This window comes from Pelodiscus sinensis, chromosome 2, assembly GCF_052426305.1.
Source record: "Pelodiscus sinensis isolate ZL-2025 chromosome 2, ASM5242630v1, whole genome shotgun sequence".
Lineage (NCBI taxonomy): Eukaryota > Metazoa > Chordata > Testudines > Trionychidae > Pelodiscus > Pelodiscus sinensis.
Genome location: NC_143053.1, coordinates 153,395,155 through 153,407,943, shown reverse-complemented (window position 1 = coordinate 153,407,943; position 12,789 = coordinate 153,395,155). Strand labels below are relative to the sequence as shown.

Here is a 12,789-nt window from a genome sequence, read left to right as displayed (position 1 = left end):
GGGCCAGCTTCTCATGATGGGGTCCAGAGAGAGAGTACCACCTCCACCCTCGACTCACTTCAGCAGGCCACCAGCCTTGTGGGAGGAGGGGGCGTGGTGCAATCAAAAATCATAACTCAAAGGGGGAGGCTCAGCTTGGAAAGTTGGAAACCACTCAGGATGTAGGCAGGGGATAGCTAGGGGCTGTGTACAGAGAGGGGTGTAGTTCAGGATGTAGGGAGGAGATAGCTATGGGCTATGTGCAAAGAGGGCCGCCTCTTGCTACTCCCCCAACTCTCCCTGTGGCTGCTCCTCAAGGGCTCTGCTGGCTCTGGACCAAGGTTTCCACCTGGTGGCACTTTACACCTGCACAAGCTGTCAGGAGTTTGGAGGCTGAGGAGCAGTCACAGCCCCGGGCACCAGCAAGAGAAAGGCGAGTACCTGCCGACGAGGGGAGGCCACAAAGGGGACAGTTGCTCTGGGGCCCAGCCATTCACAAGGCAATACTGGTATCTAGAGCCCCAGGTCTTTAAATTGCCCCCGGAACACCAAGGGCTGCCTTGGAAAGAGTGGAGGAAGGAGAACTGAAGTGAATTACAAGTGGTACTGAAGTCCCCATCCCCATCTCTTCTGCCTGAGGCCCCTTCTGGGAGTGCGGAGCCCCTTCCCCCCCATTCCACTCAGGGGCCCAACAAATTAGTCGGCACCCCTGCCTGCTCCATAACACCAGAGCAGCAGATTCTCTGCACTGCCCAGCTCCAGCTTTCAGCCTCTGACCTGATCCGGGGGAGGGACTTCAGGGAAGGGGCGAAGCTGGGGGAGAGAAGGAGGGAAGGAAGCTGCCCTTGGGACTGCCCAACTCTGGCACTGCAGTTTGGGGATGTAACACTCCTGTGCGTCTCCCCACCCCCAATCTCCATCTGTGGAATAGGGATGGGAGTTGGAGTTGAAATTTCCTGTTCTTGGTTTCAGCTCCAAAGTTTAATTTTAGGAGGAAGTTTTGATAAAATGCTGCCACTGCTTTTTAGTTATCCATGTGTTTTAAAAAATAAAGTGTTCCACTTCACAAGCACTATGTAGATTCTCTTTTCATTCAGCTTACTTAAAACTAACTAGGTTTTAAAAGGTTTAGGGCTGTTAGGATGTCAGTACAAGATGATGGTACTCTGAATCTCACAGTTGGCACTCCACTTTGTTACACAGTCATGCCCACGCTGTGTACATACTTATGTCAGAGAGTACAGGGCACTATGAACATTAGATTGAAATAGAATGTGCCATATTAATTTTCCTTGAAGAATAAGGCCAGATGATTTCAGATAAGCCACTTGTGACGGGTTTTCTACTGCCTTGCACCTTTGTGTAGTCTCTTACATCTGTGCTAAGTACAAAGCTAACATTCTGATTAGGTGATGTTGTATACTTTTCATTTTACACAATTACACAATGTGCAAGCAACTTGTGATCCAGGCTCATTGACTTGGATCCAGATTCGGGACTTCTCACTCAAGCAAAGTTGCTGTTTGACTTTAGTAGAAGTTTTTCCTGAGTAAGAAGGCCTATTCTTTCACTCGTGTAAGAAAGTGTGTGAATTTGAAAATGGACTTTGGTCAGTCCTCCCTTCCAATTTTATGATTTTTTTTTTTCTGAAGAGCTGTCTGTGAACTCATACTTTTCAGAATTCAATATATCCCTCAGAGAATGTGAAATATGAAATAAACATGCTTCTAAGTCCCCTTCTGATGACAGCTAAAAGGTTAAAACTCTTAAAATTACATTGATGGGGAGAAACACACTACCTAGTTTTAGGATCTGAACTCAATTTTACTTCTGAAATAGGAGGCAGACACTTTATCTAACTGGCTACTAGCTATATGATTTATTTTATACTTAAGGGAACTTAGAAATATAAGCTATGGACAAAGGGTGTTAATCTCAGCCCAGGAGAAGGGGTGCAAAAGTTCCTTTAAGCTCTTGGATCCAGTCAGATCCCTGGGATGTAAATTAGAGCAGAAGGTAAGACCTGTTTATGGAAAATTGGGACAAGTCATCAGATCTGAGTATGTGCTGTGGCTCACCTGATGACGTGTTCTTAGAAAAATCTGAATTGTGAAATGTATAAATGCAAACTCTAAAAAGGCCCAAGTGTTTATACCCACCTGTAGTGAAATGAGGGGATTCCATTTATTGCTGTGCATCCAAATAATTTCTCCCTCCTTCATCAGACAGTCTGACGGAGCCCCTCCACTCCCTCTCCCTCCTGCCCCCGGACACACAGCTCCGGTACCCGCAGCTCCCCTGCACAACACAAAAGTGTTTGCTGCTTCCATGGCACACCTCTCCTTTTTTCTGGGAGCCAATGGAGTTTTCATCATAGAAATGGGAAGTCACCCCCTCCCAACTTTGCAGAGATAAAGCAGAAATTGCTATGCAGCCCAAGTTTGTATTACTTTTGATCAAGGGAGGATCAGGAAGCTCACTAGAGCTGAGCTGCCACAGAGCAGGAAGGGGATGTGCCAGGGTTCTCAGAGTGGGTCTTGTCTCCATGAATCTGTCAGGACTTGGAGAAGAGCTACACATCATTTCTAACCAAGCCCCTAAGTCGAGTGATTTGTTGTACAGAAGTAGGACATCTTGACAGAAAAAGGCTCTTTGAGAGGTATAACTGCTGTGTTCTGAAAATAGTTTTGAACATCTGAAAGGAATTTTATCCAAATTGTTTTTGAGGCTTTGAGAGTCTTCCTGGTTGGCATAATGTTTGCTTCTGTCTTGTTTGTATCTTTCAGACTAAAAGAAGAAGAAAAACAATATTAGTTTGAGGGAGAGCGAGAGAGAGCGTCCAGACGAATTCCAAAGGTAAGAGGATGACTCATGTAACAATTAGGATGTTTTATTATTGTACCTCTTGTGTTCCTGAAATGTGCCTAATGTTCCTGAAATGTGCCCAGGAATAGGTGAAGGAAATACTTATGCTCTGCTACAAAGTGACAACTTCTTTTTGAACATGAACATAAACGATTAATTTTTCCTCTAATAAGCCTACATCCTGGGAGTATCAAAGATGGGATATCACCTAGTTCTCCAATTTTAGTATAATTGTCAAAAAAGAACAGTATCTCAAAAAATGAGATCAGGCAAAGAAAGAGGTAGGAATAGCTTTGTCATCTTTTTTGGTACTGTCCAATTCTTAAATATTCTCTTCACAGCTCTGAGAAATATATCAAACTTGATCTGGCAGGAACCACTTTTCTTAGAACACTTCAGGGGGTAGCCGAGTTAGTCTGTACAGGATAAACTTAAACAACAACAAATGGTCTGGTAGCATTTTATAGACTAATAAAACATGTAGATGGTACCATGAGCTTTCGTGGGCACAGCCCACTTCTTCACGAAAGCTCATGATACCATCTACATCTGTGGTCTCCAGCCTTTTTAAGCATGAGATCAGTTTTTGAATTAAACTGCAATTCAGGATCTACCTCAAACCCAAACACCCTTCCCCTGCCTCCTTCCCACCCCTTCTTCAAGGCCCTGCCCCTGCTCACTCCATCCTCCCTCCCCCATCCTCACTCACTTTTATCAGGCTGTGGACAGGGATTTGGGGTGCATTAGGGGTTCATGTTCAGAATGCAGGCTCCAGCTATGCACTGCTTACCACAGGTGGTGGTGCAGGGGGCTAAGGCAGGCTCACCCCTACCCTGGCCTTGCACCACTCCTGAAAGCTGCCAGCAAACTCTCTCCATCCCTGTGCCCCTCTGCTCTATGGAGATGGAGTACAGAGTGGAGGTAGGGGCACCCTGACATTAGCACCCCCCTTCTTCTTCTTCCCATGCTCTGCACAGCAAACAGGAGGCTCCCAAGGATGAGGGGCACCTCCAAAGTAGCGGGAAGTGGCAGCACGGCAGTACTGAGTGGGGTAGATGAAGTGCCAGCACTTGATAGCCTCCTGGTCAAACTTCTCAGGATCACCTGTCAAAGGCTCCAAGATCTACCAGTAGATCCTGATCTACATGTTTTGTTAGTATATAAAGTGCTACCAGACCATTTGTTGTTTAAGTTTTTCTTAGAACGGTTAAAATAGTTTAGTCGTCTTCTCTCTCCATCTAGTTCTTAGGGCCTTTTCTGAGGCTGCCATGAGGAGTGCTAATGGTGACCTGGATGTTTGCCCACTAACAAGTGAACTGAGGCTACCCATTAGTTTCCTACAGTACACTGGGTACCCATTAGATGAGGGCTACTCAACACACGGGCCGCATGCAGCCCACAGCCCGTTGGTTTGTGGCCCGTGGTGCAGTTTGGGTTTACGCGGGGCTCACCATGTGGCCTGCAGTTGGGATGCTTTGAACATGACCTCCGCTGGGAACACGCTCCACAATGGCAAGTCAATATAATGGTCTTCTGTTGATATATATTTTAGCAGTTACATTCCTGGATTGTCATTGCTCATTAAAAGTGCTGTCATATGGGTGGAAATCAGGTAAATATTGCATTTTATTAATATCAGCAGAACTGACTTAAATGGGCCCTGCGTATTATGTAGCCTTGCCTTAATCTTTGTATTCATGCCTGTCAGTGTGAAAGAAGCTATTTGCATATATTTGCCTGTACAGGCAATCCCCGGGTTACGTACACGATAGGGACTGTAGGTTTGTTCTTAAGTTGAATTTGTATGTAAGTCGGAACTGGTACATATTGTAGGGCAAACTCTAGCCAAACATTTCTCCAGAGCTCAGTTTTATTCTCTCCCACCTCACTTCCCTCAGTCATTTATTCTCAAGCTGAGGTGTCTGCTGAGAAAAGCCGCTCTGCGTCTCCCTGGTCTGCTGGGGGGGGCGGGGTGTGCTAGCTTCGCGTCTCCCTGGTCTGCTGGGGGGAAGCAGCTAGTGCGGGGTTGCCTCACCCCGTTTGTAAGTAGGGATCTGATGTAAGTCGGATCCATGTAACCTGGGGACTGCCTGTATATGCAACCACACTTAAGTTGTGGCCCTCGGCACATGCTGTGTGTAGCATTGTGGCCCCAAAGTTGAGTAGCCCTGCATTACATAATGATCTGACAATTATTTTGTGAATATTCTGGCTGCTGTAATCTGCTAGGTTCTTCACTATAGGAAATCGCATGATAGTATCTTGGAAATAAATACAATACAAATATTTCTCTGTTTGAATTCAAAAGTGTGAAATAAAATGTCAAAAGGCTGTGTGAGGGTGGGTGGTGTATTTACATATATATGAACTCCAACATCACATACTCAACTGCACAGATGGAGAGAATGTTTTAGATTAACTTAGTCTGTGCATATTTTTCAAGAAATGTGTATTTCTTTCAGGGAGGGAGGAATTATCTGTGCTTTTCTTGACATCTAGTATCCCTTTTCTTGTACAAAACTGATTGGTGGTAAGATCTGATTTGGATATATATTTATGACTGCAAGGCTAGATATAAAATAGAACTATAAAGATGGTTTGCAGATTAAACAACTGCTTTTCCAAGACCCACATTAAAGTTTTAACAATTTTTGCATTTTCCTGTTCTCAAAACAGCATTGCCAAAAATGAACTGTTTGTGAATCTCTGACATACCTGCAACAGAAGCCTCCCACGCTGGGCCTTTTTCACTCCTTGACTTCTAGAGAGAAATCGGGGCAGTACTGAGACCTGAAAGAAAAATGCTAAAGACAACATGGGAGTGCTAGGAAACCAATAAACCTAGAAATAAGAGAAGCTAATAAAGAGATTAGCAAGAGCTTTAGTAAAAACATGTCACTACTAGAAAGAGAAGCAAGGGATGAAAACTCCTTTGTATTTACTTTTGGGCACTCCATATTTCAGGCTTTTACAAATTTGTTTGAAATTGTTCCAACTACTTTGAACCACATGGAATTTTGTATTATGATTCACTGGCTATACTTCATCAAAGTTCAACTAATACTCCTGTTCGAGAGCTACTTTGGGGATTCTGATACGGCTTTGAGAAAAGGGTGCATCAACTCAGGAGGAAGGCATAGTGATTCAGTGACAGACATCTGAGCTGCAGTTACGCCCCTGCTTCCTCCTTGCTCTGAGGCATAGGAATTTACTGTTGGCCTGTTTCAGCAGTAAATAGTTAGCTGCCCTGCCAACCTCCCGACAGTAGCTTTGCTACTCTGACCAGAGAGTAGGAGGTGGAAGCCATTTCTTCATCTCTTTGAGGGAATAGATAGGTGAATAGCCTGAATTGCTCCTGGGAATCTAGGGAATCCGGGCAGCCTCTGTAAAAAGTTCTAAGTCTCTTGTAGTCACTTGTATCCACAATTAGAGATGAGACAGCTACAAAATTCTAATTCCACTCCAAGGATGGGATCACTCCTTTCCACAGTAAAACCTGCAGGAAGATGCAAAGAAGAAGGAAAGCTCACCACAATTATCATCATCTTATCTTTGAATTTGACTTTTTTGTGGCTCAATGCTTTACTACATTGCTATAATATTTTTGGGGTTTTTTTTTGGTATTGCTTTTAAAAATTATTTGGGTGTGTGTTTGTATCATTACATTCTCACACACCCCTTTTCAAGTATTTCACACTCTTATTTGGCCTGATCTCTGTGGCCTACGTGCAGCATTTCTGATGGTCAAGGTTGCGATTTTCAGATATGCTTCAGATATGCTATTTGGGGAAATGGTTACGTTTTGCATTCTATGGGCCAGATTTTCATGTCAGTGAGTAAATCTGAAGTGCCTCTTGTTTAAGGCCACAGGGTTGCTCCTGATTTACATCCATGTAACTAAGGTCAGAATTTGGCCCTGAATGTCAAGGTGAGAAAATAGTGAGGGGAGTTAAGGGCTCTCTTGTCCTTTTCCCATTTTGGAACCAATGAACCAACTTGCTACTGTAGGGTGAGAAAAGAAAGCTGACATCAATCACTTCACAAATCCAAATAAATCTCAGGGTTTTCTTGTTTAGTGCCCATCTGTGGGAGAGCATGAAAATAGGGGTAATTTTCATCTGAATGTCTCTAGGTCCCAGATTTGTTTGTTTAGTCCAAGGACTGTTCTAGTGGCTGTCAAGTCTGAAAGTTCTTTTCAGCTCTTAAGAAATAATGCCATTTTCCACTTTGTTACTGCATTTCTGTAATTGGCTAAGTTTTGCTTGTTAGGGTAGATCGTTGCAATAAACAGTGTACTATGGGAGATCTGCATTGATCAGTTAAGGTATTGAAACTAAAGATTTAATAAATCCTAATATACAAAAATGTTTAGACAAAGCTCTCACTTTTTCTCTGTAACGGGGAGTGGTTCAAATGCCATTCACCAGAAGATGGTGGCTTAGTGGTTCTTCAGGATTTTTAAATGATTTACAATAGGGTAAAAATAATCTGATTCTCTTCTGATTATGGTGTGACTTGGGAGTAACGCCAGGGAAATCAATGGTATTCCTTTTACACCAGCAATAGGAGGGGAGAATCAGATCTAAAGAATGCAGTTCTCATTTGAATGTGACAGTTTAAATTGGAATGAATTTGACAGTGGGTTAATACAGATTTCACATGAAAAAAGATACATTTTAGAGGGATTATTGATCTAAATTGTTGGCCATTCCCACTGGCTTCTAGCCACGTCACTGTGATCTCATTAGATTGTATTTGTGCAGAGGACTTAATGTGCAAGCACTATATACATAATAAATATTGTATTATCAGGTTATTTAAATATGACCAGGGCAATTTGGTAATTGGACAGAATCAAGGAAGATCTTGAAGAAAAATATTGGTAATTTAGCAGATAGGCGCATTTCCTTCTGAATCAGTATTGAACCAATATCCCTAGCATGATCTTACGGGTTTTGTGAAAAAGGAGGTACTGCATTTGGTAAATTGGTGATTCCAAATATGTATCATTATTAAAGATCCCATGGAGCTTTTTCACAAGGCCATATATGTTAATCCTGGTATTGTAGTAAAACTCACTTCAAAGTTCCTCATGCAGTTTCAGATGGCTATTGGCTTTCATTTCCTGCCTTAAGCTTGGATAAAGTTGCCGTGTGCTGCAAGTGCATATGAACAACTGTTTTTTTTTGCTCTGGTGGTGCTCAGTTTATATAATCTTTTTTTTTCCTCTTTGCAAAACTCTTGTATCTGAACAAATAATTAAACTCTGGGCTTTTGCATCTAGTCATAGTTTAATTGTCTTCCTGACTTTTTGTATGGCTAGTGATTATGCAGAACAGATGAGGGTGTGGCTTAAAAAGATGCCACAGTTAGGCATCTACAGGATTTGGGGTAGGATTTCCTGCAAATTCTTGCTAGGCAGATGGAGGAATTGTTGCTTTCATGCTGTCATCCCTACTATGGTGGATAGCTTATGTTGCCCTTGGATACCAGACTGCTGGATATGTGCCCGTGACTCCACCAAGGGGATTCCCAGACATGAAGAATGAATTAATACTGATTTTAGTAGTTTCCTTTTGTCTCTCTGTCTCTGTCTCTCTCTCTCAAAAAAAAGTGGCTTAACTTTGCAGTGGATGGGGGAACATGTTCTTTAGTGGATGGTTCCCCAGCTGCTTCTCCTAGGGAGCCAACAGAATTACCGGCCCCCTGGACAAGCTTGTGGGGTGGCTCTGTGCTCCTGTAAGGGAAAGGACCTTGGCTGGAAGGGGCGGGGCATGGGCTAGCCTGCCACTGCCAGCCCTTCAGTACAAGCTGGATCATGCCACCTAGTGCTCCCAAGGCTCTGGGTGCTGCCATTCTAGTGGTGGAATTGCTAGGTCCCAGGGCAACTACCCCATTTGCCTCCCCTAGCACAATCATATCTGCAGGCCTGTGCTTCTGTCAATCCCTGACTCCTCCGCTTTTCAGATTATGCAGATATTCTGAGAGGTGATTTAAGGCAGCCATGCCAAGGGTAGAATGTGACAGTTCTTTCCTCCCCAACTTTTGGAAGAACTGAGCAATTGGTTTAAATTATTGATTAAAAATTTACTAACTTGAATAATTAATTTGTACCATGTTGGTTTTAAAGGTTCAAGGTTTACCTAAGGATGAAATCCTTAAATCTGTCTATTGCAAACTACTGGTCTCAAATCCTGTAGCTGTTTTGTACCAGTGTGTTGAAGAAGATGTGTGACATTCCACAGTTGGTTGTGGATATTAACACACACAGTGCCCATGCAGAGATTGCCATGGTGAATAAATAATCAACCCATTATATAAAGGCAATTTTTGCTGTAGAAGAGTGTTTGGGTAACTCTAAGCTCACATTTCAATTGCTTTTTCTAACAAGAGCTAGTGAATTGAGTGAATGGGGTAAGTTTTTGTGGGTTTGGGGGAAGGGAAGCTCTGAAATATGCATATAATCACAGTGTTGTGTATAACAATCATGGGTAAATGTAAACAACAGAAGTTATTTAAAAAAAAATCTCAGGACAAAATTCTGCTCTTATTTACCGTCCCTCCCCATGTAATCTTACTAAAGTGAGTGGGATTGTATGAGTGTGATAGCCCTATGGCTTCCATCAATTTTATTAATGTATTAATATTTCTGTAGAGTCAGTGCATGGATGGAAGAAATTAAGAAAAATCCAGATGCTTTGGGAAATGGCAATGGGTATTCAGTAAGTGTCAATTTATCCCTCTGAGTCAGTTTTGAAAAAGGGTCCCCACAGTGTGGTTGGACCACTTGCCATTTTTAGAATGAGACTGAAGGAAGAGGTCCTGTCCACTTGTAATCATTAAAAATCTACCGGCCAAGAGGAGCTGCGAGATTGTGCTGGGGTCAGGGGTAATGTGCAAAGTCTCTTCCCTCCACTCCCCTCCCTCCCCCATTCTTGCAGTGTTCTGAGAAACATATGGGACAGAGGGTGGGGGCGGGACAGGCAAGGAACCTGGCTGAGGTTCCCGCTGGCCTGCAGGCCAGGTGTGGCCCATGGATGATATTTTGTCCAACCATGGGCTAAACAAAAGCAAAAATGGAGCTTTTTCAACCCAAGTTATTAATATCCCCCTGACAGCTGAAAGCATGGTGAGCCTAAGTCTTGCTGTGCTCACAGCATGCTGCAAAACTCTCTTCTTGCTGAAAACGCTTCCCAAATCATGTGGAAGGAGACCCAGGCAATGCTTTCCTATAAAGCAGTAATCAACAGCTAGAGTGAGGAGTATTAGGATCTTATTTTGGAGGGAGCTTATTGTGATTCTTTATAAACAGTCCATCAAGCCCAGTTCTTGAGTCACCTCTAGGGAGAAGATACGGTTTTTGTTCCCAACTGCACAACTGAGAATTGTCAAAAGCATTCTGGGACAATGGGGGTTAGCTATGACTGCAGCAATGCAGGGGCTAGGAAAGGAAACCTTGCCGGTGATCTGATCCCAAGGGAATCGGACACATTTCATAGTTTCACTTGAACTAGCCTGAATGTTGAGATGGTGGCTGGAAACTGAGCTGTCAGTGTATTGGTGTAAGGGATATGGAGTATCACATCCAAAATTTCAAACTTCAGAAATAAAAGAAGGGGTGAGCGGAGGTGGTGTTTGGATTGTGAATGTGACCTGTCTTAAAGCAGAAATGTTTAAGACCCTTTGAACTCTACTTATTACTAGGGTCATTAACATTGTGGAAGTTATGAGGGGCATTTTTTAGTTGTCCTGCTAGAAAATATTCAATAAGAAAGCATAATTCCACCTACTGGGCTGAAGCTAGTATGTGCAATGTACTTGTGCCCCTCCTTTGAAAATATTCGACACTCAAAGAGTGAGATGCATGAGCCTTAGGACCCATTCTGATCTACACTATGCACTTAATGTAGTGCATGCATTGTTTTGAGCGAATGGCTGCTGACCTTATCTAGGGGTGTGTAAAGAATGACTTAACGAGCCCCATCACTTAAGATTACACGCTGAATACTAAACATTCTGGCTAGGTCTACACTACAGAGTTTTTTGCGCAAAAACTCGCAGCACGTCCACACCTCAAGTGCGTTTTTTGTGCAAGTAAAATGAAAGAACAGCGGGATTTTTCCGGTGTAGGTATACCTCCTTCTACAAGGAATAACTCCTTTTTGCGCTAGAGCTATTGCGCAAAAAGGTGTGTGTGAATGGGCAACAAGGTTTTTTTGTGCAAAAAAAGGCAATTGGAAAAAGCACAGGTGCCCTGGTGGCCATTCAATCAGAGTTTTCTTCCAAGAGAGCTTCTTGCGCAAGAAGCCTGTAGTGTAGACACGGTCAAATACATGAACAATTTTTTTTCAATGGCTTCTAGAATCTGTGTGCATATAAAAAAAGTCCATAAGCATGTGTATTTCTCAACATCTAATATGAAAGTCCCTTTCAAAATACACATTCAACATTGTTTTTTAAAAGATTCAGTGTCCCATAATTTGCATCTACTGTTGATATTCCAGTTCAATTCAAGTTGCTATTTAGAAAGCAGAATAGAATACACCATGATGAATTCAAAACGTTTTTTCTTTGTTTGTTCAGCTTCTCTAAATAGTTTCTGTGAAAGATCACAATAGGATAGAAGATCAAAGAATACTGATCAAGTCCTTTATCAGACAGCCAAATGCTCTGTAATGCTTTCCAGTGTGGGAACAATCTAGTGGGCCTCTTGAGGCAGTACATCTTATATTTCTTTTTACTGTGAGTGCATTGTGCCTGGGTTCAGCTTCAAATTTCTGTTTTCACAGGTAGTTCTGAGAAGTCCTAGCCTTATTAGGACTGTTGTGTGGCTACAGAAAGTATTTTAAATATTTCAGATTTTAACATTCATATACAGGTTGGACTTCCCTGGTTCCGCATGTTTGCAACCTGATTGTTCCCAAATGAGGGAGTTCGCCCGACTAGAGGAATTCAATGATTCCTCTATTGATGGTCTCTGGGGCTCTCTTGGGGTCCATCAGCAGATCCACCTGGGCTCCCCTCCAGGCTCTGTGCTCCCACTCAGCTTTGCTGATGGTCTAACTCCGTGTTTCTCAACTTTTTTTTTTTTTTAATGAAGTACCCCTTTTTCAAAAAAAAAAAAAAAGTACCCTCCAGAGCCAGGCACCCCCAGCCTCCCCCTGCTCTAACCTAATGCACCCACCGTCTCCCCCAGAGCCAGGCGCCCCCAGCTCTTACCCAATGTCCCTCCCCTCCCGTAGAGCCAGGCACCGGACGTATGCTAACCCTACCTTTGAAGTGCCCACTCCCGCCGCCTGGCTCTGCCTCAATGGCGGGGATGGGGGTAACATGTCTCCAGGTTCAGCCGCCCTCCCCGCTGGAGCACCCTGGGGTGGCTGCTGGAGAGGAAATGAACTAGGAGAGTCGGCCCTAGAAGTGACTTTTTCTTTTCTTCCCACCCAAACCCGCCCCACCCTTGGAATTGCCCTGGGGCTCACCGGAGCCACCACCACAACCACACGCTTTTCCCGCCAGGGGCTGGGGTGCGTGTGCAGAGTGGCTGTTAACATCTGTGCGCGTGGCTCTGAACGTTCAATTTGACAGGTATGTGCAGCCGCCCCCTCCTCGATCTCCTTTGCAGGGAAAAAATCCCGGATCTTTTTTTTTTGCCCAATGTCACTTGTGTTGAAGTACCCCCCAGACTTCTCTTGAGTACCCACAAGGGCACATGTACCACCAGTTGAGAAACACTGGTCTAACCGCTGGCCTGGCTCCCCTCCTGCCTGTTGGCCTGAGCTGCCGGCCTCCCTCCCCCTGAGCCAACATCCCCAAAACTCTTTTAAGCAAAAATAAATGAATAAATCAATAATTGCCACTTACCACTGCTTGTGCTGTTTCTTCGCTGTGATTAACTGAGTCTTGTCTAAAGAGCTTTTTGAGGCTGAAGCATTCCTCTCAGAACAT

At 43.6% G+C, this 12,789-nt stretch overlaps 1 long non-coding RNA gene across 1 annotated transcript in view; it reads left to right on the top strand.

Annotated features, from left to right (window-relative positions):
- LOC149525357 (uncharacterized) overlaps nt 1–12,291 on the top strand; it is a 46,351-nt gene extending 34,060 nt beyond the window's left edge. The window contains exons 2-3 of the long non-coding RNA XR_016348905.1: nt 2,766–2,835; nt 5,521–12,291. This is a non-coding gene — a long non-coding RNA (uncharacterized LOC149525357). The remainder of the gene's footprint in view (nt 1–2,765; nt 2,836–5,520) is intronic.
- Nucleotides 12,292–12,789: the final 498 nt, after the last annotated feature.